Raw genomic sequence first — 13,447 nt, 5'->3', positions numbered from 1 at the left:
AGCTGTCTATGCTTAATGAGGAGAAGGGAGAGAAGCCAAGAAAATAAGCTCTGAAAAATACACTCAATACACTCAAATGCAGGATACTTGGGAATTCAACTGAGCTGCAATTAACTTCTATTTTTTTCTAAGGAAAAAAAGTGATAATTTCTTTTGTGGTAGAAACTTTCTTAGCCTCACACTGCTTGCTTTGCTTGCATAATTATTCTGTGTTTATTTTATAGTTAACACTGGCCGGTGCTATTTTGAGTCATTCCTCTGCCGTTCTCCACCTCTCTCTCACTCGGCCAAGCTAGGTTGAGACTCAGGATGCCACCCCCAGGAGAGTCCAGAACAGACACAGGAATTACTTCCAGAAACACAAAATTTACCCTCTATATGATTTGTTCAAAGTCTTTTAAGGAGTTTTGAAAGCATATTTCAAAGCTTTTCTCAATAAAGATGCATGGCTCTCTTACCTTTCTTCACAGCTGTAAGAGGATGAAATGAGGATGATGACTCACTCCAGCCTATGTTTGAGTGACTGAGTTACCTGGGCGTGGAGGGGGTATTTTGAGTGCCTGAAGCAGGGGCAGGTTGGTACCCAAACAGGATTTAAATCTTGCAAGGTTTTACTTCTCTACTCTCCAAACTAGTGAAAACATTTATTTTGTAGAAGAATTTTCCTGCACTCCCAAACAAAGTGCTGCAAAAGAATATTTAAAACATCGCTGTCAGTGCCTTCTAGCACTAAACCTAATTAAGTTGCTTTCATATCTTGGAGGACTGCACATACTTGTTTACAAGAGGATGGCAAAGCATCGGCCCTGCCAGGAGATCCATGTCAATGTGTGAGGTATCTCTGCAGTAAAAAGTAAATGACAGTTAGAAATTGGTAGCTGGTACTTGTAATATAGACCCAAGAAGCTAAGATTGACATTTTCTGGCAGAAGGTTTGTTGTGGTTAAAGATCTTTTTTCGTTAGCCAAGGAAAAACACTCACACAAAAATTACCTGATCCACAGCAGAACAGGATTAGCATCAGGAAAGGGTGTCTGGTAGCAGGCCTCCCCAGTACAAACCTCTGTCCCTGAATGGGATTCATTCTTTCCCAGCTGAGCTGGTGGGAAGTTCTTGCTCTTACAGGAAAGTGCACAGACTGCTGCAGTTGTGTTGTTTTTACTTTCTCCCTTCTACAGGGGTCAAGTGTTCTTCCAGAAAACTCACTCCAGGCTGTAGGTCCTCACATAAGTAGGCCACATTGCTCATTCTCCCCAAAGGGATTTTATAGATGGGGTGTTAGAGGCCTCATAAGCTGCTTGTCAGCCCAGCACTGTTTGCTTATTCCAGGTTCACTGGAAGGAGATCTCGCTTCAATCTTCAGCCTGTCGTGGCCATTTCTTTCACACGTTTTCTCTATCTTTGTTTTCCACAGCCATCTCTCAGTGAGATCTCTCCAGCACTGCCAACCAGTTCTTCCAGGCCACGAAGTCTGGCACAGGGAGAGAGACAAAGAGAGACTGACTCATTTACAAAAACAAGGCGCCGCCCATTATTTTAGCACACTGGAGTGGACTACTGCTGGGAGATCTCGACTGCCAAAAAATAAATGAATCCTCTCCGGTTAATCGTCACCCCTGCCAATGAGATGGAGGTTTGTGCTTTTGCAATAAAGGACAAAGGTCTTTTCTTCTGCTCTTTGTTGCCTGTAACAAAGCTGGTTGGATGCAGCTGGGATCAGGCCCACAGCTGATCCTCCTCTCCCCCGCCCCTGGGCCATTCCACTCAGCTCAGCTGGTGTCACCGGGACAATAGGAAAGCTGTGTTTGTTGCATCTCAGGATGTTAGGTCTATAGTTTGGTCTATAGACAGCCCAAGAATATGCATGCATCCTCTTCATTGATGTTCAGGGGCTTGATACTTCTTTGTTCGGTTTGCTTCACTGAAAGGTAAAACGGAAGAAGGCATAATGCCTCTGCTTAGAAATATAGATGCACGGTGGGATAAAAGGGAGGAGAAAGAAATATTTCAGACATAAGACCTGAATCCACACTCTTGATGAAGTGGGGGGAGCTGGTTATTGTACCAGCTGCGCTGCCCCACAAGATTTCCTCAGGCAGGATCCTTTTCACAGAGTAAAGTCCTGCTCCCTGTTCAGATGACAGATTGCCCTGGTGCAAGACAGCAAGTTCTGCTACCAGTTCCACCTGGCCTCTGGCAGGTAGCTCTCCATGCAAGAGCTAACAAGTAGGACTGACTCAGCAGCAGATGGACAAGCCATCAGAAAATGACGATCAGAAATTAGCTCCCTGTTTTATATTGCTGGAATATTTTTTTCTGACATATTTGATGTAGATACATTGGAAGTAAAGGATATTTTTTCATCACTGTTTTTATATCTTTTTTCCCAGCCTGGGAGAAAATAAGCAGATCCGAGCATGTCCACTTTCTTCCCACTTGTGTCATAGCAAGAGATAGACCATGCAGAAGTATGCATGCTTCATTACAACCTAACCTTCTTGCCTGTTCCCCCACAAACTGCTCAACTGGGCAAATCACTGCATAGCAGCCTTATTTCCATAATGCATACCACTACCAAGAGCTTCCCAACACCTGGCTACCTTTCATGCAGTCTATCATAGGTGTTGGCTAAACTTCATTTATTTTGCATGTAAATTTAAGAAACTGTCCATCTTACCATCTGCACTGAATACCTAAGGTACAGTGCCAACGCTATGGCTAACATAAAAATAAGCTCTTTTACAGACTGCACCGAAGGAACTAGAGAAGGTCCAAGTCGCGGTGTTCTTCCCCCTTCTTTTTGCTGCTGAATAACTGTTTTCATGCCTTCATTGTACAGGTTGATAAACATCTTTAAAGAGCTCATTTGAGTTGTGTTTACCTATACACATAAATAAAACTTGAGATAAGTGTTTTTCTTACCTTACCCAGCACTGGCAATCTCAAATTCTCTTGTGTCTAATGTTAAAGGTATGAATGACTCTTACTCCATTTCCTATTTTGGAATAGCATATTTCCTGATTCTTTTAATGTCATTGGATTATTGATAGTTAGTGTGTTCTATCTGCATATGAATGCTTGTACTCTTGCAAAAGATAGTCACCTAGAAACCTGTGGAGATTGAATACATATTCAGAACTCAACAGTTCTTGCCTTATATATTCTAACATAGCAGCAGAATTTCATCACCTACCTCACCATCAAATTTTTTTCAGATCTTATCTTTTCCAGTCATAAGCTGAAAAAGATGCATGATACAATATCCTACCAGTGCTGCAGGGGATGTGACTCCATAGGTAATTTGTGAGATAGATGTTGGGAGTGTCCCAAACTAAAATTGTTTGAGGATAAAATTACTGAGCACAGTGCTGAAATGGTGGATCACCCACTGGCCTTGTCTAGGATTTCCAGAGGGCTTCTATGTGCCAAAATACTACTGAACATCAATTAAAATAGTGTCTAATTAATTTCACTGAAACTCACAGCTCATCCTTCCCGTAACATTCCTTTCAGTGATTACATTAGCAATCTGATAGACTTCGATGGTAACAGACAACATTTTTATAGCAACCAAAGTGTGAAACACTAAGAGCTGGGCTGACTGGACAGAATGAAACATTCACTGGCATTTCTGATGAACATTGCAGAGGAAAGTCCTGTGCCTCTCTGCTTAATCAGCTCACACTGCGTGAAGGCTCAGGTAAAGAAGAGAAAAAGAACTCAGACCATAATTCAACCTTTTCCTCTTAGGAGTTTTCTGTTATGGTTCTGCTCTGAGAATTCTGTGAAAGAGGTGAAGGGAGGTTTTGTGCTGAAGAATCATAGAATGGCTTGGGTTGGAAGGAACTTCAAGGATCAAGTTTCAGCCCCTAGTAATGTGGTGTGTAATCCCAGTTTTCCATCAAACACTGAGTATGTAATTATTTCAAAAACAAATTCCTTAGTAGTGTGCATTCTCTCACCATCTAAACAGTGCCATCTCTCCCTAGCCTGTGAGTTCACAGATAAGCAGTACTGAAAGTGAAAATCATTGTTTCACCTGAATCCATGGAAGAAAGTTATTTCATAACAGTACTAGAAAAGAAAAGCTTTTCCTGTAGAGGAGTAAAAGTCTGTAGTAGGTTTCATAATGTAATCTAGTAAATTATATATTTTTAAAATGTTTTTTTAAACTTTTTTCAGATTCAATGGAATATTATACTTTTTTAAAATAGAGATGTTCCTGTTGTTTATCTCTTTACCTATCTGTTGTCTCCTCTTTGTCTGCCAGCCACACAGCAAGTGTTTCTTGGTTTCTCGCTTAGTTTCAGCATAAGATCTCACACAAAAGAATGATATGTAATAAATACAGTGATACTGTTCCTTGTTAAAATTCCATACACATGGAAAAAATTCACAGTGATTGATTACTTAGTATATTTCTTTGATTTTTTTTTTGTTGTTGCAACTTAAGTTTTTTCAAAAGACACTTCTGAAATTGAAAAAGATTTCAAATATTGTCTATGCCATCATCTACCAACACTTTTCTACTAGCCTGATACTTAAAATTGAAGTATTGAGGTCACAGGAGGACACTATTGGTAATGTGCAAGACTCAAAGTTCCCAGGCGGTAACAAAGGTAGCATGTGGGAGGTCTGGTACATTCTTGAAAATAGCAATAGATTAAAGTGAGGTATCAACTTATCCAGCTCCATGGAACACCCTGCTCTGTGTGACTGGGAGCACAGTCTCCTTCTGGCCTGAGGGTGCAGGTCCTAAGTGCTTTCCAAAGCACACAGGACTCCTGAGAATCACAGAAATACATAAGTGGGATCTTTGTATAATGAATATGGATACTTAGAAATGGGCCTCCCCCTGAGTTTTACTTGCAGGAGCTAGGTAGAAATACTGAATTCTGCTCATGGTTCTGAGTGATTCAAGAAGTTCAAAGTGAGTAAAATATCCTCCACATGATTAAGTAACAACTGTTTTCATCTGAACTTCCATTCTGTTGAACAAAGCCCAGCCCTCCATTAGTGCTGGCAGGGATGGACCAAAGGGTCATTGAAGACACTGCACTTATCAACAGAGCAAGATTATCCTTTCAGTAGCCACAGCATTTGCACAATAAAGACATGCACAGCTACCTAGGAAAAAAAGAATATTTGTAGTTCATATTTGAGAAATTGTTCAAATCATGAAATGTTTGCTCTAAAATGCATCTAAGAACAGTTGTTTTGGGTAGTAGTCAACTATACAGAGGGCTGCTGGTTGGCAGAATACGTTCTGGGGGTCTTAGTAGATACTAAGCTGAACATGGGGCAAATGTGACCTTGACACTAAAAAGTGTAATAGTATCTTTGGCTGTATTGAGTTAAGTATCACCAACAGGTCAAAGGTGGTGATCCAAGGGATCTTCCCCCTCTACTCAGCATTGATAAAGCAGAACCTGAAGTAATATGTCCAGTTCTGGGACAGACACAGCAGATTCTGCTGCCAATGCTGCCTGATCCCTCAATATGCCAGCCCCTCCTCTATGTTGTGGTTTACCCCAGCAGGTAGCTGAGCACAAGAGAGCTATTCTCTCACTTCCCTCTGTAACACTATAATGTGATGGAAAATACAGCAGTAATAGCAGGGTGACAAAGACTTTGGCTGTAGCATATGAGGAAAAGCCAAAACACAGCAACTGTGAACATAGAAATGAAGGAGGGGAAAAAAAAAAAAAGAACTACTTACCTTTTTAAGACCTCAGATATTCAAGGATCTCCAGCAAAAAGCCCACACCTCCACTGCCAACCCTTAAATGAGGTCTGGGCAGGAGTGGATCCTGGCTCCAGCCCTTTTGGTCATTCAGGTACATTGCACACACCTGAGCTCCCCTGGGTTGGCCCTGCCTTCCCACCAGGTGCTCAATCACTGTTTCAGACCATGACTTAGCATTTCCTCTACACCCTTCCTTTCCAGTGGGATGGGGGAGGGAATTAAAAAAAAAAAAAAAAAAAAAAAAAAAAAGCAGCAAAGTAGAACTCATGGGTTGAGATAGAACTATTTACTAAGACAGAGAAAAGGAAAAGGATAATAATTATGACAAACATGTATGTGTGTATATACATATATATATGAATGTTTATAACAAATGAAGCACAAACAATTGCTCACCACCCCCAAATGATGCCCAGCTAGCCCTCTGAGCAGCAAAAGAGAGCAAGACGAACTCCCACCTCCTTCAAAACTCCTTCTGCATGATATCATATGGTATGAAATATCCCTTTGGCTGGCTTAAGTCAGCTGTCCTGATTCTGTTCCCTCCCAGCTCCTTGGGCCTGTCACTGAGAATGGCCTTGGCTCCAAACAGCACTGCTTAGCAGCAGTGCAATGACATTGTTTTCCTCCTTGAACCAAAACATGGCATTACAGCAGACACTGAAGAAAACAGCTCTGCCCCAGCTGAAACTAAGATGCTCTACCACAGGCATTTTCTTGTGCATACTGAATTAACTGTGGAAATGCTGATTTCATGACATCCTACAGGTGGAGCACATGGGGCACTTTTATCAGTTGTGTCTTACCTGAAAAATGCTTTCCCACTGTATGTCTGTGTGTATACGCCATGCATCTCTTTTATCTCAGGTGAGGTATATCACTCATCTTTTCATTGATCACAGGATGTATCCTAGATTCATAATCAACTGTATTCTCCATCATTCAAAGCCAGGTTCTTCTAAGCTTGCTGTTGTCAGATGGTGTGCTAGTGAACTCTGCACACTCAGCGCCCACTGGCAGTACAGGTGTAACTGCCTAAAAATGCCTACATCTGCATGCCTGGGCCCAAGGGAAAGCCCAAGTATAACTGCCTCCTCGAGATTGTTTCAGGAGCCATCACTGCTGAATCTGGATGTTACTAGCAGGCCCTGAGTACCCAAATGAATAAGGAAAAGCTGCCATTCGCCATTCAGCGAGAAATGATATTTTATTGCTGGCCTCCATTCTGGATCTTGGTCAGATTTTGGTATTGCAGAATAAAAGTTGGGTATCTTTTACTTAGGGGGAAATAAAGTGCACAAAATCCTCAAGCTGTCAGGGCGAAGCAAGAAGACTGTTTTTATATGGCTGTGAGGAAGGAAAGAGACACAAAAGTCAGGACAGGTTTATAGGAGATGCTGTAGCCTTGCAATAATATTTTGGGAAAAAAAAAAAGACCTTACTCAGACGTTCTTGATTTTACTTCAGAAAATAAATAAATAAATAAATAAATTCCAGGTAAATATTTAATTAATTTCAAATTATATGAAAATATTCATTTTGGGAAGGGGTTTGGGATGTATCAAACACAGTGCAGGTCAGCAATTGAGGCGATCCCCCTGCTAGGCTTAGCACTGAGGCAGCCTCACTTGGAATGCTGTGTGCAGTTCTGGGTTCCGCAGTATAGAACCGGTGCCCCACACCTGTCAGTGGTCAGAGACATTTGGCCAGTGCCTTCAATAATAACAGTGCTTTGACTTTCGGTTAGCCTTGAGCAGGTCAGGCAGTGGGACTCAATGAACTATTGTTCATGTTGTCGTATTTCATTAATAAAAGCTTTACTACTCATTTATACAGTTGGTTTGAAAACTAACACTTAGAATTTTTTAGTTATTTTCCACCTCTGTGTAGATGGCTTTTCATTCTAGTTTGCCAGATTTTTCACTGAATTAAAAATTCATTTTTTTCTCCAGTGTTATAAGGAAAAGTTTGGCAAAGCAAATTAATGATGATGGATAAAATATTATTCCATTAATCTGATGAAAACTATTCATTTTTATCTACTTAGTCTGTGGAGTTTTGTTTTTTGTTCTGTGGTGTAACTGTTGATTTTGGTACTGAAATATGAATATTCCAGACTAGAAGATACCAGCTCCAGCTTTTGGAAATTGCTATCTGAAAGGTAATCGAGGCTTCACTGGCATTGCTACTAGGAGCAGCACAGTCTTCCTTACCCCTTTGGTTTCTTTTAGAGTGTGCAGTCTCATTGGTGTTAGTAAAGTAACATGAGGTAGAACAGGGACTAGAGAATCTGGATGGACTTGCCAGAAGGCATAACAACTCTACACAGTTAAGCTCTGGACATCTGGATGTAAGCTTTGATGGCCTGGCTCTCCAGTGTGCCCTTTAAGCACCTGAACACTACTGTGTGTTTTGGGAAGATTAAAAAGAAAAAAGTACACCATTCTGTAATGGCAAGTGAAAAGCAAAAACATCTTTAGTGTGCAAGTTTGAATAATATATGGAACATGGCAGTTAATGTCCAGAAAATTACTACGATGCCCTTGGGTCACATCTTTGAAGTAGCTCTATGTAGAGATAATCAAGGTATTATGAGAATGAAAGTGCTTTCTGTACCTACAGTAATTTGGGCTAATTGGTGCAGGCTCAGCATCAATCTGGTGTAGAGCAGAAAGCTGTACAGAAATTCAAAGCAACTAAGCTATCAACTTCAGTAAGTTCTTCATCCAAAAGTTTCACTTAAAATTGGGTATATAAAGAAGATACTTACACAGACAGGCCATTCTGAAAGGATCTATAGCTATGCATAGCTATAAAAAAATATTTCAGTTTTGAAGAAAGTGAGATTTTTAGAACTTTTCAAGACTCCCTAATGATGCTTGTAGGGTACCCACGCTTCCAATGAGCCCAGAAGCAGAACTGCTATGCAGTGAACTACCCAGAGCCTCAGGAACCCCACTGATGGCAGCCCTGGCTCTGTGGAGGCCAGAGGGAAACTGAGTTCACTTCCGTCTGTTCTGCCTGGCACCCAAACCCGTCAGTGCTTGGCCATGTTTCCAGCAGTACCTAAAAGATTAAAGACTAAGATCTGCTCCTAGTTACAACACTTTCCTCAACCCATCCCAGCACACACATAGGTAATGCCCCCTGAGGCTGCCTGAATCATCACTGTAGCATCAGTATCTGACACTTTGCTTTGCAAAGCGTTTGCTGTTTAATGCCTGTCTCTACTCCAGTTCCCACTTTGTTGAAATGACGAAATGCTGCACAATGTCAGCCTGACACAATTCCCTTCTCCTGGAAAGGAGTCATTTATTGCACTGGCAGAGCTGCCAGGTATGTGGAAGGGGAAGGGCTGTGCTCACATGCTCCAAAGGTGGTTGAGAAATCTGAAAACATCAGATTCACAATCAGATGTAAACAAACAAGTTCTGCATATTCTCCTTTCCCAAATATTCAGAAGTCTTAAAAGAATTGGGTGTGTAATTGAAAGTAGCCAAAGGCAGCTTTATCCTGTGCTACCAGCATTCATGTAGCTGATCACCCAAAGTTTCACTTGGCAGGTTGACAGGGGTTATGCATTTTCACATGGGTGAAACTCTTCAACAAAGTTTTGCAGCCTGAGCAGCACAATAAATAAATAAAAACAAGAATAATGGGAAAAAAAAAAACACCACAAAACAAAACAAAACAAAAAAAACCACATCCTCTTGTTCCAGTGATTTTATTTCAAAAGGCTGAAAAAGAAATGTTCATTCTCTCTTCACCTCAGCTAAGCCCTTTGTCCAATATTGCAGCTTTACAGCACCAGAATCCTGTTTTCTTTTGCCTCTGGAATCTCACCTCCATTTCCTTTGAGAAGCACAAGGAATGATTTTTCCTATATAAAATCCCCGGCGTCCCATGTCCTCTGTAGGCACTTTTGAGGACATTGTTCCTGATGTGACAGAATCCCACTATCTGAAAGTGATCCTGAAGCAGGATTTTGGAAGGCTTTGTCAGAAAACTGTGCACTTGAAGGTGATGCAACGGTTCTGAGAAATGAAGAGTGTTTCCCTGAAAACAAAAGCACTCTCAGAGTGGGCACTCCAGGGAACTACGCTGGCATTAATGCCAGAACATCACATCTGTTTGCTTGCATCTAAATCTGCACTTTTTTCTATTATAGGCCAGAGGAGAAAATAATTGTATGAAAAGAACACTTCACAGACAACTGAACATTACTGAACAAACCACTGAAGAAGAAGGGAATATGAGGTTTTTGTTGCTCTGCACTTGAAGGAATGGGGAAACTTGAAAATCTACTATCTGAGTAGTGATTATGATAGTGATTTTCCCATCTTTTGAGAAAATGGTCACCTCTACCGACTTTGTTCCATGCAAAATGAAAATAATTGAAATACAACATGGTAAACAGAAAAGGATACAACAGAAACTGTATAATGCTAAAACCTGCCACTTTTTTTCCATCGCTGCCACAATTTTAATTCATGTGTATATTGATTCCATCCTACTCTACAGAACATAGAAGTACAAGAAAATAGAAGAGTGAGTGGGCCAACATTCTGAGAGCTCCATCGCAGAGGAGCCATGTGAGGTGCTGAGCTTAGGGAAAAACTCTCCCCACCGTCATTATAACAAACTCTCACCACCAGAGAGAGCCAGGGGGAGGGGAGGGCTGAGAAAAAAAGTTTTTCACGCTTTTTTCAATCATCGCTCTTGTGAGACAGAAAAGTCCACCTACAATACAAACCATATCATTTACCAAAATCACAAGTGAATGCATTTCTGGTTCCTTCTGTGGCAAGTTTTGACGTCCAGTGGCATTCCCAGCATGGAGATAAATTTATTTATTCATTAATTTAATATATTCAATAAACCAACCAGCACATAGACTTATTCTTTACAAGTAATTAGAATGTATTACAAGCATACAAATGTGCCTAAGATTGAGAACTCAGGTTATAATCTAATGAAAATATTGTCGCTGAATTAATTTCCTATGTGGTGCCAGAGCTGTGGAATAAAAAGTACATTGAAAGTCTTCAGAGACCTACTGTCAACAGCCTAGCACTACCTCTACTTCAAGCTGGAGAAGATTAGATTTCAAAAGCCTGTTCTATTTCACGCCTTTTCTTAGTTGTCTTGCAGGAATCTTCCATGCTTTAAAGGTCTCTCCAAAGTTTCAGAGACTAAGAAAGTGAAGAAACAGACAATTTCTGCTACAAGTGTCACTAAAATGCATTAGTCTCACTGAAACATAGATCAAACACAGATTTACTGAAGTTAAGGCCATTGGTCATCTGAGCAAAGCTGTAGTCCATTCTATTCTGCAGATTGCATCACCACAGCAATAGAAAATTATACTGTCTGGCTGCTCTTGGCTGTAGATGCAGTTTCTTTTTATCAGAACTGCAGCAATAGTGTACCATCAGTACATGGAAGGTCACTGCTGCTTCAGTCCTACAAGCAATCGGATTTCATACCTGTCTAGTGTTTTTCACACTCTAAGCATTTTGCAAGCTAACTGATACTGTACCAAGAACAGGAATATCTTTTAAGAATGCCACCTTTGTTTCTCTCAACCTACTGTAGAGATCCCAGGGCTTCTCGCTCATTATACTAATGAAAAGAGGCGATTAGGTTATCCAGGTCTTTGTGGTTAATTCTGCTCCATCACACGTATTTTGCCAGCTTCAGTAAGCAGCAGACAGGCAGTGCTGTGTCCTGCATGAGCACTGTTGCCATCAGGAGTATAATTACTCAGTGCTAAAGCAAAAAGTTTTTGCATTGCACTAAGGTGTGGAGAAAGATAAAAAACTGTACGGGCTTCATAGGGAGCACTTCCGTGTGGGGCTTATCTGGATCCTTACTGATGTTAATCTGACAGCTCAGGTGTGAAGGAACCCACAGCTGATACAGACCAGCTGATGGGCAGTAACTCACTATGCTTTGCTGGACACCAGTTAACTTGTTACAAGTTGAACAAAGAAACAAATTAAGAAAGCATAATTAAGTAGTGTTGGTAATGAGGGAGGGATGGTGGGGAGCTTAGGAGAGAGCTGCCTGTCTTTGCTGTCTGTTGGTGTGGGTAATAACCATTACACAACATCCAAAACACGCTTCCTCCTGCAGAGGTCATGGTAATTAAGGAATGAGTGTGCAAAAAAAAAAAAAAAAAAAAAGAGCATTTCATATCCCGTGTTCCTCATTTTAATAACATAGGCTTCTGTGTTGTGAAACATCCTCCTTAGAAAAGCATTAAACGCGGTGGCACGTCCTCAGCTGCAGCAGCCTGCACTGTGTGTCTGTGGGATGGTCCCCCGCCTGTGAGCAGCTTAGGGAAATTCGTGCCTAGAAGTGTCACAGCTTCTCTCTACAGCTTCCAAAACAATGTTTTTGAATACCGAAATGAAGCAGCAAAAAAGCTAAAAGTATTTTTAGAAAAAGTTGTCTCAAGGCTGCCATAGTCCTGATACTCCCAGAAGGAAGTTGACTTCTTATGCAGGAAATAATATTTCAAGCAGAAAACTATAAAAAAGACTTCAGCCCTTTTTACACTACCCCATATTAAAAAATGGCTCAACTCCACCAAAACTATGAGAATACTGAATAAGTCATTTAAGAAGTAAAATATAACAGGATACAGAGCAATTTTTTTTTGAAAGAGGGAAGGACAGAAAAGCAAGAGATAATGAGGAAAATCTGTGTGTCCCTGACTGAAGACATTCAATTGAGTGCTGGAGTCAGGCTTCTGGGCTCTGTTCACAGCTCCATCGTGTCAGTCTTTGTGTTGCAATTATCTGCCAGTCGTTTGAAGACTTTTTCCTTTGGATATTACTTGACTACGTCAGGGTCTGAGCAAACTCTCACTGTCTCTGCTTCCAAGAATGGATGTGGTATTCACCACCAGTGACTCAGCGACCAGCTGGCACAGCTGGTGGGCAGGCCTGCTTCGCAGTGAGCAGGTCTCTCCTTAGCCCCCCGCATGCTTCCTTGCAGACACACCATCCCAACAGCATAAAAAAAGTATCATCACTCTATTTTCTCTTTTTGACTAACAAAGAGAGAATATGATGCCCTGCTGTTAGCTAAAGGTTAAAAGAATACCTGTGAATGAAAGTCCAGAGGGTAGAGAAGAGCAAAAGGGAAATAAATACTCTATCAGGAGCTAGTGAAGAATGCATGCTCTGGTTTACGTTGTGTTTTATGTCACTCTCCACTCAGTATTACTCTCCTTCCTTTCCAGCTTGGGGTGAAGCTCTGGTCATCAACAGTAAGCAACATGTCTCACTCGTAATGTGATCTGCATAAGCTGTGATGCTGAAATGTTTGGGTGCAGCACGATGCAGTGATGTGTTGACCAGGATGATCCAATCTCAGCTACCACCAGAGGGGACAGCCACATCCCAGTGGAGTCATGGACCATGGAGACGGCTACAAAGGGTCTTTTCTGAACTTAACTTCTTCTACAGCTACAACCAAAGGCAAGCTTTTTCTTCATTCAAGAAATCTATGTTTAATTCTCAAAGTACGAGAAAAAAATATTTTGAGAATGCAAATGGCAGATGTTGCTTTGATAAACATTACAAGTCAAATTCATTAGTGGTCTTTCAAAGAGAATTACTCTGTTTTCCTGTCATAAGCAAACAAAGAAATACCATTCTCTGTCACCTCTCTCATTTTAGAATATGCATTAAT

General features: G+C 41.0%; 1 long non-coding RNA gene across 2 annotated transcripts; it reads right to left on the bottom strand.

Annotated features, from left to right (window-relative positions):
* Positions 1-210: 210 nt before the first annotated feature.
* Positions 211-5,785, bottom strand: LOC149915476 (uncharacterized). Of its 2 annotated transcripts, XR_016458844.1 has the most exons (4): positions 5,720-5,785; positions 994-1,921; positions 776-841; positions 211-685 (listed from the first exon to the last, which is right to left on the bottom strand). It is a non-coding gene; the product is annotated as an uncharacterized LOC149915476 (long non-coding RNA). The 2 variants fall into 2 exon arrangements; XR_016458843.1 differs by having other exon boundaries at positions 776-1,921.
* Positions 5,786-13,447: the final 7,662 nt, after the last annotated feature.

This window comes from Phasianus colchicus, chromosome 19 (assembly GCF_987193195.1).
Source record: "Phasianus colchicus chromosome 19, bPhaCol1.hap1.1, whole genome shotgun sequence".
NCBI classification, from domain to species: domain Eukaryota; kingdom Metazoa; phylum Chordata; class Aves; order Galliformes; family Phasianidae; genus Phasianus; species Phasianus colchicus.
The sequence above is the reverse complement of the archived record's forward strand: the minus strand, read 5'-3'. Positions and strand labels throughout refer to the sequence as shown.